This window comes from Calliphora vicina, chromosome 2 (genome assembly GCF_958450345.1).
Source record: "Calliphora vicina chromosome 2, idCalVici1.1, whole genome shotgun sequence".
Taxonomy (NCBI): Eukaryota; Metazoa; Arthropoda; class Insecta; order Diptera; family Calliphoridae; genus Calliphora; species Calliphora vicina.
In genome coordinates, this window is record NC_088781.1 from 41,551,350 (window position 1) to 41,565,596 (window position 14,247).

Below are 14,247 nucleotides of genomic sequence, written 5' to 3' on the forward strand. Positions count from 1 at the left end.
TATTTTGTCTTTTATAAAAAACTAATTTTCTTCGTGGCTATATAAATTTTTTTATGATTTGGAAAGAGAACTTAACGCAAAAATGTATAAAGTAAAATTTGACTAACTTAAGCGGACATTATACCCCCAGCCCTATCCAAACTTGGCCAATTTTGAAACCAAATTTTAGGTTTGAGTAAAAAATTCTAAAAACGCAAAGCACCGATCCTCAGAAACTTGACATATTTGTATAGCCCTATATGTTGTTTATATGCATACAAAACGTTTTTACTATCATACTGTAAATAACGTCAAAGTGCGATATTTTCAAAAAAAAACTCAGTTTTTAGAACACATTTTCCCCGTTTTAGGAATTTCTATGTTTGAAAACAAAGAATGGCAACATTAGTGATGGCATTGACTTAAGAACATTTAGATCTATATTACTTCCAAATTTTATTGTGATGTCTGTAACTGCTCAAATTTTTCATTAATTCAAAGTTTTTATTTTTCTTAATGAAAAATAACCATTTTATAATATTGTTAGTTTTTAAGGTAAAATACGTCCGAAAAAACACAAAATTAATTCGTTTCACTAAAATGTCAATCTACAAGTAATAGGGTTTCCACCGATATCAAAAACTTATATAAAAAGCTTATATTTACTCTTCAGAAGCTCCACAAACCATGCCCACTTTCAAAAATGTTAGTGTTGCGCCCGGATCATACCGATAATGATTTGCCCATTATTCGTTATTCCAGCACAATAGAGAAGTATACACTCGAACATAAATTTTTAACATACAATTTTTGTTTTAGAGTCAAAAAATATTAAAAAACTAAAATTTTTATGCTACAAAGTGATTTTTGACAGCTATTTAGAATGCTTAGATATGTTCGGATTGCATTGATATGTTCACAAGAGTTATTCAGATTTACCGTAGCTACAACTTTGCTAAATATTGTTAGTGAAAAACAAGTAAGAAAGTATGGTCGGTCAAGCCCGACCATATAATACCTTACACTAAGTAAAAGAGCAAAAAAAATTTGTCTTTTAAAATTTCAATAATTTATATTTTTGAGTGATTTTCGGAAGTGGGGTTATATGGGGGCTATGACCAATTATGGACCGATCACCATGAAATTAGGTCGTGTGATTTATGTCTATATTAAAGTTAACTATGTTGAATTTTGTGTGTTTAACAACATTTTTAAGCGATTTATGCACGTTAAAGTGATTTTCGGAAGCGGGTCTATATGGGAGCTATGACTAATTATGGACCGATCGTAACAAAATTTAGTGACATGAATTTTGTGTATATAAAACTTATTTGGAGCGGAATTTGTGGAGATACATTATAAATTAAACATTTATGACCGATAAAGTCCAATTTCGGGAGGACATTTGTATGGGGGCTAGGTGAAATAGTGGACCGATATCAGCCAGTTTCAATATGCTTGGTACTTGAGCCGAAAAAATAATATGTACCAAATTTGATCGAAATATCTTCAAAATTGCGACCTGTACTCTGCGCACAAGGTTTACATGGACAGCCAGCCAGCCAGCCAGCCAACCAACCAGACGGACGGACGGACATCGTTTAATCTACTCAGAAAGTGATTCTAAGTCGATCGGTATACTTTAAGGTGGGTGTTAGACTAATATTTTTGGGCGTTACAAACATCTGCACAAACGCATAATTCCCTCCCCACTATGGTGGTGTAGGGTATAATTAGGAGACCCTGGAATTTATTCTAAAAAAAAGTAAAAAAAAAAATTTTCTTCCTATATTTTTTCAACAAAAGTGCACGAAAAAGCTATTTTTTGGAAAAATTTTTTAACAAAATTTATTTGGCGGACTCTTAGCTATATTATTGCCATATAAAGTTAAGCCGTATCACAAAGTGTGAATTAGCTGTTAACCAAAAACTGATGACACCTTTTTTAGAGGCCCCACTGATTTTCAGAAACTTTGGGGGACCATAAAAAAAAATCGGTCACCAAAATGGACAAACTGAGTATAGGGTTTTACTACACTTTGGTAGTAGAGTCGAACCTATACCGTCTTGATCTTGTGTTTTTCCAAAAGTCTTCATTTGTTGCATAGTGTTATCTATCATATGCCTTTTAAATTTTTTGATTATCTCATTTGGTTCAAAAGTTATGATTTTTGCAACGAAAAAACTCAAATGACGTCACTGTGCGTCGGCAGCTTTTTAAATTTATCGGCGGCTCCCGAAGAACCAGTCACCGGCGGCTGAAAAAATATCGGTGTCGGCGGCTCGGCACAGCCGTTCGGCGCAGGTCTGTGGTCCCTACCCGAAGAACCAGTTACATAACTAGCTCTTCTTAAGTTCCTTTCCTCCAACAGTAACTAATTCCTATAAAAGTGTACTAGATTTAAGCTTCTTAAGTTCTTTTTAACAACAAATTGGAAAGAAGAGTTTGTTTCCATTAAGATCACTAAAGTCAATTTCATTGTTGTTATTACATTTTTTTAATTATTGTGTTTTATTTTTTGCATTCCGACTTTCTTATTAATTGTAAATTTCATTACCTGGCCATTGAACCCCCTTCCAATTTATTTCCGAGAAAATCATCAACAATTTTTTAATAAAATAATTAAACATAGAGTAAAAGCTGTTGATTTCCTGGCATTCTAAAAAAAAATCACGTTTTGAATTTTGTTTTGATCTCATAAAATTTCCAAGTGCATTTATTTTTTGTTATTATTTGATTACAATTTTTCCCCTTTTAAGGTAAATTGTATGATTGACCATGTGCAGTTTTGATCGGGAACAACTCAGTGGTATTTACACAGACGTGTTAATTAATCAAGTGCTTGATACTTGCACGACCGGTAAATGACACTTTCAGTCAGTCATTTTGTAGCCAGCCAGCCAGCCAGCCCCCTTTTAAACAAAGTGTGGAACGTTTTTTTCAATATACTGGTAATAATAATAAATAAATGTATTTTATTTAATAATAATAATAATAATAAACAAAATGTACAGGTGTTTTGTTTGAATTTTAAAGAAATTTAGAGCAAAACTGAATGACAAAATACACTACTTGAAATAAATGATTTTAAATCAACAAAGTTTGAACAAAACAAATGATAACAAGTAAGAGTGCTATATTCGGCTGTGCCGAATCTTATATACCCTTCACCAAATTATACTTCAAAATTTTAAATATTTTTAGGTAAACAAAATTTATTTTTTTTTCCAGTTGTTTTTTGAATTTTTTGGAAAAAAAAATTTTTTGATTGTTATTTAAATTTTTTTTTTTAAATTTAAAATTTTTTTTTTTTAAATTTAAAATTTTTTTTTTAAATTTAAAAAATTTTTTTTTTTTAAAATTTTAAAAAATTTTTTTTTGTTTTTTCAATTTTTTTTAAAAAAAAAAATTAGGGTTCAAAATTTTTTCCCGATTTTGACCCATTGTAGGTCCAACTTACTATGGTCTTATATACGTCGTTGCAAATGTCTTTGAAATATCTATCATTAGATATCCATATTGTCTATATTAATGTCTTAGTAATCCAGATATAGGTAAAAAAATAGGTAAAAAATCGAGGTTGTCTTGGTTTTTTACTCATATCTCAGCCATTTGTGGACCGATTTTGCTGATTTTAAATAGCAAAATTCTCGAAAGCATGTCTGACAGAATTATTGAAGATTTGGATCCCGAAGATATCTGGGGTCTTCAGAAAACTGATTTCAACAGACAGACAGACAGACGGACAGACAGACAGACAGACAGACAGACAGACAGACAGACAGACAGACAGACAGACAGACAGACAGACAGACAGACAGACAGACAGACAGACAGACAGACAGACAGACAGACAGACAGACAGACAGACAGACAGACAGACAGACAGACAGACAGACAGACAGACAGACAGACAGACAGACAGACAGACAGACAGACAGACAGACAGACAGACAGACAGACAGACAGACAGACAGACAGACAGACAGACAGACAGACAGACAGACAGACAGACAGACAGACGGACATGGCTTAATCGACTCCGCTATCTATAAGGATCCAGAATATATATACTTTATAGGGTCGGAAATGAAAAATGTAGAAATTACAAACGGAATGACAAACTTATATATACCCTTCTCACGAAGGTGAAGGGTATAAAAAGGCCAAAAATATGATTTTTATCATGATAAGCTGACAGACAAGCTACTAATTGAGCACTTTGACACCCAAAGGGGTCCGTTTAAAATCGTAGTTATTCATTAAAATAGTGACTTAAAAATGAGGGATTTACAACAACTTACTATATGGCTTATATTGAAAAACACTTTAAATATACAGTGGTTGACAAAACAATGGAAACTTAACCAAATATTTCATTAGTGTCCTAAAATCTAAAATAACATTATTTTAACATTTTTGTAGTATTTTATTTGTATAGTTTTATTAACATAATTTAACAAAAAACAAAGGGCATAATTAATTAAATTCTGAAAATGTGAAAACAAAATTAAAAGATATCTTTATTACGGCATTGACAAAACAATGGAAACTTAGGTATTATTTTAACAAATATGGTTTAAACTTTGCAATAATTCAATATTTTGTTGGATATCCCTTATTTTTTATAACTGCTATACATCGACGATGCATTGAACCAATTAAAGAGTCAATGGTCTCCTTTGAAATTTTTTGCCATTCCCTTATAACCGCCTCCGATAAATCTTCCTTCCTGGTGTAATTTTGGGTCCTTATTTTACGATTGAGATCTGGCGATTATTTTTATACCCTACACCACCATAATGGGGAGGGTATAATGTGTTTGTGCAGATGTATGTAACGCCCAAAACCATTAGTCTAACACCCACCTTAAAGTATACCAATCGACTTAGAATCACTTTCTGAGTCGATTAAGCGATGTCCGTCTGTCCGTCCGTCCGTCTGGTCGGCTGGCTGTCCATGTAAACCTTGTGCGCAGAGTACAGGTAGCTACACATCGACGATGCATTGAACCAATTAAAGAGTCAATGGTCTCCTTTGAAATATTTTGCCATTCCCTTATAACCGCCTCCGATAAATCTTCCTTCCTGGTGTAATTTTGGGTCCTTATTTTACGATCTACAATTTCCCATAGATTTTCTATGGGATTGAGATCTGGCGATTGGGCAGGCCACTTCAAAACACGTACCTCGTCGGATTGTAACTCCTCGGTTCGGGTCGTTGTCGTGTTGGAATCTCCAAACTAGAGGCATATTTTCCTCAGCGTATGGATACATAACATCGTTTAATACGGTAATGTATCCTATACCTGTCATGGTATCTTTTATAATATGAATTCGGCCCATACCTTGCCCTGAAAAACATCCCCATACCATAATATTGCCACCGCCAAACTTTACAGTCTTATTTGTGTACTTTGGATCTAATCTTTTTCCCTTTGGTCGTCTTACAAATGTTCTCCCATCACTGCCTCTTAAATTGTATTTGGATTTGTCGGAAAAGAGGACATTATTCCATTTCTGTATCGACCAGTTTAAATGATCCCTGGCAAATTGTAGACAAGCAGAACGGTTCTTTTTAGAAATGAGTGTTTTTTTTACAGGACAATAGCAACCAAGACCATCCTCATTTGCCCTGCTACTAACTGTTCGGGTACTTATTTCTAATTTTAGTCTATTAACAACCTCTCGAGTAGTTATTTTTGGGAATTTCTTGAACTCTCTCGCTATTAAATTATCTTGTCTAGGAGTAGTCTTACGAGGTCTTCCACCTAAATGTTGAGTTTTTACAGAAGCGGACTCACGAAATTTCTTTATAATTTTTGAAACTGCTGATTTATTTATTGAATATTTGTCACAGATACTTTTTTGTTTTAAACCAGCTTTAAAATCGTTAATTATTTTATTTTTTAAGTCTTCACAAATCATAACTTTAGCCATTTTCGTTAACTTTGACAAAAAAAGCAATTATGCGACAAACTTAGAACAAGAAATTGTGAAAAATTACCAGAATTTAAAAATAAAATAAAATACCTGTAAACAGGATGCTTTTTACATCGTTCTTTTAAATATTATTTTCGTTTTACCAGAATTTAAAAATAAAATAACAGTAAACACGATGTAAGCTTTTTACATCGTTCTTTTAAATATTATTTTCGTTTTACACTTCTTTCTTGCAGAAGTTTAAAAGTTTCCATTGTTTTGCCAGTAGCGAAATAGTGAATATTTTTAATTTTGTTCCCTTTTTTCAGAATATAATTAATTATGTTGTTTGTTTTTCAGTTAATTTATATAAATACTAAAAATAAAAATTTTATTTTAAAAAAACATTTTAAATTTTGGGCTACATATGGAATATTTGAAAAAGTTTCCATTGTTTTGTTAACTACTGTATGTCTTGTCTAATGAAATTCAATTTCAACATAGTCAATATTTCAACACAAATCATTTTTATAAAAGAAAAACAAATTTCCCAGCGCCCTTATCATTTAATACCTCGAAACTCTCTTCAAAAACTAATCACTTTTTAAATACCCCAAGTCAAACAATTTAAACATTATTGATACCACAAATCGTTATTGTAATTAGTAGTAAAATTCCCAAATACAATGTACAATAGAGTGTCCCTTAGAATTAAAAAAATATGCAAAAAAATATTTTTTTTAACGGCAGTTTCAAAGCTCCAATTTTAAATTTTTAAAAATTTTCTTAAACAAATTTCAGAATTTTTTGGTCATCACATGGGTATTTATTAACAACATAATAGGGAATAAAAATGTGAAAAAATATGTCAATACCTCCTATAGTTTTTCCGTACCTGCGATATAAATTTTGCGATTTTCGAGAAAAACTAATTTTTTGGCCATATTTTGGCGAATGAGCCCAATTTCCTTACTGTCATTAATTTTATGTAAAATCTGTTCAGAATATTAAATAGTTTTCCTAAAATCGGAAAACGTTAACCCTTAAATCGTGAAGGTCAAAGGTAAAATTTTTCAATATTTGGAATTTCTAATGGAAATATAGCGAAATATTATATATTTTTGGGCCGATTTTGATGAAACTTAAGAAAAATATAACATGAAATCTAGTATTTACAATAACAGTACAAAAATGGAAATTAACCCTTAATAGCTCTTGGGTTCCAAATGACCCTGAACTTTTAAAATCACGAAAAACACAGTCATTTTGACCCCAAGTGTTCTTAAGGGTTAATTTCCATTTTTGTACCGTTATTGTAAATAATAGAATTAATTTTATATTTTTCTTAAGTTTTTTTTTCGAAAGTCGGCACGGATTGCCCTTCTTAGAACAAGCTAAAAAATTTTTTGGTTCAATTTTAGGTCATTACGAAAGTTTTCAGCTGGTACTGTTTCAACATTTCAAAAAATTTAATTCTAAGGGACACTCTAATGTACAACCAAAACATATAATAAAATCTTATCATTTAAAATTTATAAAAAAAAAAAAACAAAATACTAATTATTATATTTTATAAATTATTACAACATAATATAAAAAATCTCTGTGACACATGATTTTGATAAAGATCATGACATAAATGTTATTTTGTTTTGTTTCTTTTTTACAAAAAAAAAAGAAAAATTTAAAAAATATAATAAAAAAAAACAGTAGTCAGCAGTTATAACACCGTAAATTTCAATAAATATCAATTAAAGAGTGACAAACAACCGTTGAAATGACAAAAATTCCGTGGCACAAAACAGCAGCATTGAAAGGGGAGGTAAGTAATTTGGGGTAAAAATGTATGTCCCACTGAAATTTGTTAAATGTACATTTTACAATGAATAGTGTTGCTTACAAATACAAGTATTCGGTAGTCAAGACTCCAAATTCGGAAAATGGTGAAAAATTTAAAAACACTCAGATTTTTCAAGGTTACTTAAATATCATAGACATATATCATTCAAAAGACCTCTTTCGAAATCCTCTGAGAAACTTTAAATCAGTTTATATTTAAGTAAGTAACGGCTTATAAGATATTAGTCCTACATTGATATTAAAGTCACGAAAATTTCAGTTATCTTAACATTTTCTATAGAACATTCTAATTGCCAATAAATAAATATAAAATCTCAAATGTCGATAGCAAACTATATCGATAAAACATCTACAGAAAATTTCAATAAAAACAAGTAAGAGAGCTGTGCCGAATCTTGTATACCCTTCCCCAAATTATACTTCAAAATACAAATTTTAAATATTTTCAGGTAAAAATAATTTATTTTTTTCCAAAGTTGTTTTTTTTAATTTTTTGTAAAATTTTTTTTTTCGAATTGTTATTTAATTTTTTTTTTAATTTAAATATTTTTTTTTTATTGGTGAAAAAAAATCCGGTTAAAAAATATTTTTTCCGATTTTGACTCACTGTAGGTCTAACTTACTATGGTCTTATATATGTTGTTGCAAAGGTCTTTGCAATATCCATCATTAGATATCCATATTGTCTATATTAATGACTTAGTAATCCAGATATAGGTCAAAAATCGAGGTTGTCCTGGTTATTTCCTCATATCTCAGCCATTTATGGACCGATTTTGCTGATTCTTCTCGAAAGCATGTCTGACAGAATTATTGAAGATTTGGATTCCGAAGATATCTAGGGTCTTCAGAAAATTGATTTCAACAGACAGACGGACAGACAGACGGAAATGGCGGACAGACAGACGGAAATAAGGATCCAGAATATATATACTTTATAGGGTCGAAAAATTATATTGTGGAAATTAAAAACGGAATGACAAACTTATATATGTATACCCCTATCACGAAGGTGAAGGGTATAAAAAGAATAAAATTTCGAAAAAAAATCAAGTTATTTGAGTTTTTTTGTTGCAAAAATCATAACTTGAGATAATCAAAAGATTTAAATGGCATATGATAGATAATTGATCAACCTATGAAATGTGTGTTTGAAACCTATGAAATGTGTTTTTGGTTAGCAAATTTGAAATTTGTGGAAAAATCATTTTTATTGGAAGTCAAATTTTAAAATTTTTGATTTTTTATGTTTCTTTGACCCCTTTCACACTAGACAATTTAGTTGCGCAAGTCTCAACAAAACAACATGTAAAATTTTCTTCTCCTTAACCCGACATTACCTCTGACATCAACAAACACAAGAGACTTGCGCAACTAAATTGCCTAGTGTGAAAGGGGTCTTTTTAAAGGCTTTTAAATATTTAAAATTATTCCAGAAAAGATTTAAAATTTATTTTTTTTCTAATATTTTCGAGAAAAGGTTTAATTTTTTTTAAATTTATTTTTAAATTTTTTGTAAAATATTGCTCACAATCCGCAAAAGATTGTGAGTATTGCAACACATTTTTGGAACCATGTCTTTTTTTTTAAAAATTTTACCTCTAGCAAAACATTGAGCAAAGACGGGCATCAGCAAATTTTTGCATTAGGTAAAGGAATAATCAAATAACTGATTTTGAAAATATGGTAAATATCGATTTACCTGGACAAAGCAAACAGTACAATTTTTTTGTATTATTTTCTTAATAAATAGATCTATCAATGTAATGATGATCTGATCGAGATACTGTAATGATCTGTTTTTTGAACATTGAAAATTAATCAACTTTGAAGGGCTATCTCTTCTGAACCAAAAATCTGATTGTAATAGTAGAAGCATATTTGTAAATAGGTTTATTCTCACTTGTTCTACAATGTTTATAAAAAATTTTAATTATCGAAAAAAATTCAATAGAAAAAAAAATTTCATATATCGAAATAAATGAAAAATTCTGGTTATAGATACATTTTGTAACCATAATTATAGATACATTTTCTCTAGAAATGCTAATTTGCCTATAAATTTTGAATTGAAAATTCTAGTTATCGATACATTTTTTTTATATAAAATCTCAAATATCGATAGAAAACTATATAAATAAAACTTCTATAGAAAATTCAAAATATCAATAAAATTTGGAAAAAAATCTAATTTCAAATATCGATACAATTTTTATAGAATTTTTCAATTATCGGAAAAAAATTTGTTAGAAAACTTTAAATATCGATAACATTTGGAAATAAAATTTCAAATATTTTATAAAAATATTAAGTTATCGTAACATTTCATTGAAGTTATGATACAAAATTGCAGTTATCGATTCAATTTCTACAAAAAATTATATACATATACCGTTTAATTTTCTATATTAAATTCACAGTTCTCGATAGAAAATTCATAGTTATTGATAAATTTTCTATAGAAAATATGAGATATGAAAAATTCAGGGAGGATACTCCCTAATTCGAATCGAAAGGAAATCTTTTCGCATTACATTGTATTTAGCACACATTTTCGTTTTCGGATTGAATTACGCAGTAACCCCCCAGATTGTCGATACATATTCTCTAGAAATGATGATAATTTGTCGATAAATCGTTAAATTTAAAATTCTAATTATCGATATAAAATTATTGAAAAATTAAAGAAATGTTCTTAATAAAATTGAAGTTATCGTTAAATTTTTTATAAAAAATTCAAATAAATCATAAATAGTCTATATATATTGGTGTATAACTTAAAAATGCATGATTTTTAAATTTTTTAGCTTTTATTATACCCTTCGCCATGAGTGGCGAGGGTATACATATATGTATATGTTTGTTATTCCGTTTGTAATTTCTACATTTTTCATTTGCGACCCCACGAAGTATATACATATGTATATTCTGGATCGTTATAGATAGCGAAGTCGATATAGCTATCTATTTCCATCTGTATGTTGAAATCAACTTTCCGTAGCCCCCAAATAACTTGCATACATGATTCATACATCAATATATAGGTAATTATTCCGGCTCGGTTGCTATTTAAAATCGACAAAATCGGCCCTAAATGTCTGAGATATAAGGAAGAAACCGGGATAACCCCGATTTTTTATCTATATCTGGATTACTAGGTCATTAATATAGACAATATGGATATCTAATGATAAATATTTCAAAGTCCATTGCAACAATATATATAAGGCTATAGCAAGTTGGACCTACAATGAATCAAAATCGGGAAAAATATTTTTTAACCCGAATTATTTTTCATCAAAAAAATTGTTTTGTCATAAATTTTTTTTTCAATAAATTTAAAAAAAAAATTGAAATTAAAAAAACTTTGAAAAAATTTAAAAACTATTTGGAAAAAAAATTTTAAAAAACAATTTTGAAAGCAGGCTATAGTAAGTTCGACCTTCAATGGGTTAAAATCGGGGAAAATATTTTTTAACCCAAATTTTTTTTTCATCAAAAATTTTTTTTTCAATAAATTAAAAAAAATTTGTTACATAAAAATATTTAAAAATTTGATTTTAAAGTATAATTTGGATTCGGCACAGCCGAATATATTACGATTAAAAACCGATTTTTTAACTAAAAATTTTGAAAAAAATCATTTACATTGGTTTACTGAATAGATTTTAAAATAAAGAAATTTGGAAACAGATGATGCAGTTTAATTCGTAGTACTTTTGACCAAAATAATATAAAAATACTATTTAGTTTCTAAAATGTAATTTTTTCCAAAAAAATAACAAAAAATTAATCCCACCATTTTCATACATTTTACAGACTTACAAAGGAGATTCATAGATTTTATTGTGTCAACAGTTTCTGTTGCCAATCGACTGATTTAGACCTAATAACAGAATTGTCCTGTTAAGGCTTCAAACATTTTGTAGTCTTAAACCATGGCAGAATCAACCAAGTACAATTATTAGGTAGAGTTGTCAATATTTACCCCTACAACATCAAACTATGGACTTTCTATTTTCATTGGTTTTTGTTTTTCACTTTTTTATTTCATAAAATATAATTAAATTTTATTTATAGATTTTTGGTAATTATTCGAACTTTTTTATATATATAATTTGAAAGTAAATTTTTAATTAGGCTTAAGTTCATTTTTATTATAATTTATTTGTAATAATTCAAGGAGAAAAAAAACATTCATAGCTGAATTGTTAACCAAAAGGTTGACTACAGAACACTAATAAAAATAAAAAAAAAATGATAAATTTGTAATAATAAGAATACACATATATAATAAAAATATTTGAAATTTCGTCTAATTTACAAATAATATAAATATGAATTAGGCTTACCATATTCTAATTCCTAATAATAGTAAGTTAAATAGATGATATTTACAAATAGACCTTGACAATGAAGATTGTTGATGACGCCCTTGGCAGGGTAGAAAATGCATTCCAATTTGCCAAGTCTAAAATTTTAGTATTCAGTGATATTCTTTGAATTATTACAAATAAATTATAATAAAAATGAACTTAAGCCTAATTAAAAATTTACTTTCAAATTATATATATAAAAAAGTTCGAATAATTACCAGATTTATGGTAATTATTCGAACTTTTTAAATAAAATATACACATGGCACAGTAAAAGACTAAAATCTGTTTTCTTTTTTCTTATTCATTCCTTTCTGATATTTTTCATTTTCTTTTGTTTGACATTTTAGGAAAATTATAATTGTATCTGGTTAATTCTGCCATGGTCTTAAAAATTATTCAGTTTAATCAGTAGCCATTCTGTTAGCCCCTGTCTACACTTGACAAATATTTGTCATAACAATTAATGACGTTTGTTGGCTGAGCAAGAACACTAACAATTTTGTCATAACGAAACAATAATACTAATAAATGGATATTATACCTTTAAAATTTGTATCTTGACAACCATTTTGACTTTTATCATGACAAAAATTTATCAGTTATAGACAAAAATATCGAAAAAAAACTTTGCTTACAACCGAATCATTTGTATTGATAACAAATTTAGTTGTCACAATGCAACTATTTATTTTCTCTGTTAAGTAAAAAGAAAATATGTAATTGTTTATTAAATATTTTTAGAGGTCAAATAGCTACACTTTCTAGATTGCCAACTGTAAGTCACCCTGAATTCTTAAACACCCATCCAAAACAAAAATTCATTAAAACTTTCAAATTTTAAGCTCAGTTGCATTAAAGAGCAGCTGTTAATATTTTTTTGGAAGAATTGAAATTAAAAAAAAATAAATAAAACAAAATTAAAAGTAAACAAGTAAAAAAAAAAACTTACCTTTCGATTTTATTTTTTGAATTTTCTTTAAGCAAAATAATTTTTTGCTTAAAAATGCTAAACACGTTTTAAAGCCAAATTTGATATTAAACTAAATTTTTCTTTTCTTTTTTTTAAATTGATTAACAACTTGTCGTGGGTGTATTTTGAATATAATTTACAAACTTTTTTTCAGTAAAAGTTAAGGACTTAATAAATAATAAACAAAAAAGTACAAATAATTTAAAAGACTTTTAAACAATTGACCCCACTTTAATAAATATTTTTTTACACTCACACAAAATTCAAGAACTACAAAATCTGAAAGAGAACCAATCTGTTTTACTCTTTTGTTTTCAAATTTTGTTGCTGGATTTAGGTGAAGCCAACTTATTTTTGGTAAGTTCTCCTCCTCCTGTTTAGGTTTGTTTTATTTTTATTTTTTTTGATATTTATTTTTTGTGATATTGTTTTGTTTGCCTTTTCTTAAGTTTCTTTTGTATTACGAATTGAAAACAAAATATACCAGATGATAAAATATTTTAAGGAATTTCTTTCTTTATTTATTTAAATTCTCACTTTTAAGCACGTAATATTGTGGAGTTTTTATACAAAAAAATTTCTTTTTATTTCGTTTTATAAACAAATTTCTTTTAAACCAATTTATTTTTTTATTAATAAAACAAAAACACTTTTTTTCTGTAAATAATTTTGTTGTTGTTGTTACAAAAACAAAAGATTATCGCTAACACTTCACTACTTGGTGTATTCGATTATTTTTTTTTTATATATTTTGCAGATTATTTCTGGATTTTATTTCTTTTTTCTAGCCTTTTGTTTCTTTTTTTGTTGTTAAAACACACTTTTTTTCATTTGATTTGAACACGTTTACGCTAATTTTTCTTAATGTATTAAAGAATTCACACAATTTTTCTTTTATTTTGGTATAATTCTTTAATTACATTCTTTCTTATTGAATCTTATTGGAAACCCGAAAAAAAACTAAAACAATTTCACTTAATGCATTGATTGTACACTCAGAAAATTAACGCCAGTTCAAATAACTCAAATAAAAACAAATAAAAAAAGAACCCGAAACGTTGAATAACGCAAAAAAATGGAAAAAAAACTCTCCACCTGAACGCGACGAATTCTGTGAGTAAACTGATCAATTTTGTT

General features: G+C 28.3%; 1 protein-coding gene across 1 annotated transcript in view; it reads right to left on the reverse strand.

Annotated features, from left to right (window-relative positions):
- The window catches only part of Pde11 (Phosphodiesterase 11), a 220,252-nt gene extending 206,422 nt beyond the window's left edge, over positions 1-13,830 (reverse strand). Inside the window, exon 1 of the mRNA XM_065499483.1 lies at positions 13,090-13,830. The gene's annotated coding sequence lies outside the window, so the exon portion shown is untranslated. The remainder of the gene's footprint in view (positions 1-13,089) is intronic.
- Positions 13,831-14,247: the final 417 nt, after the last annotated feature.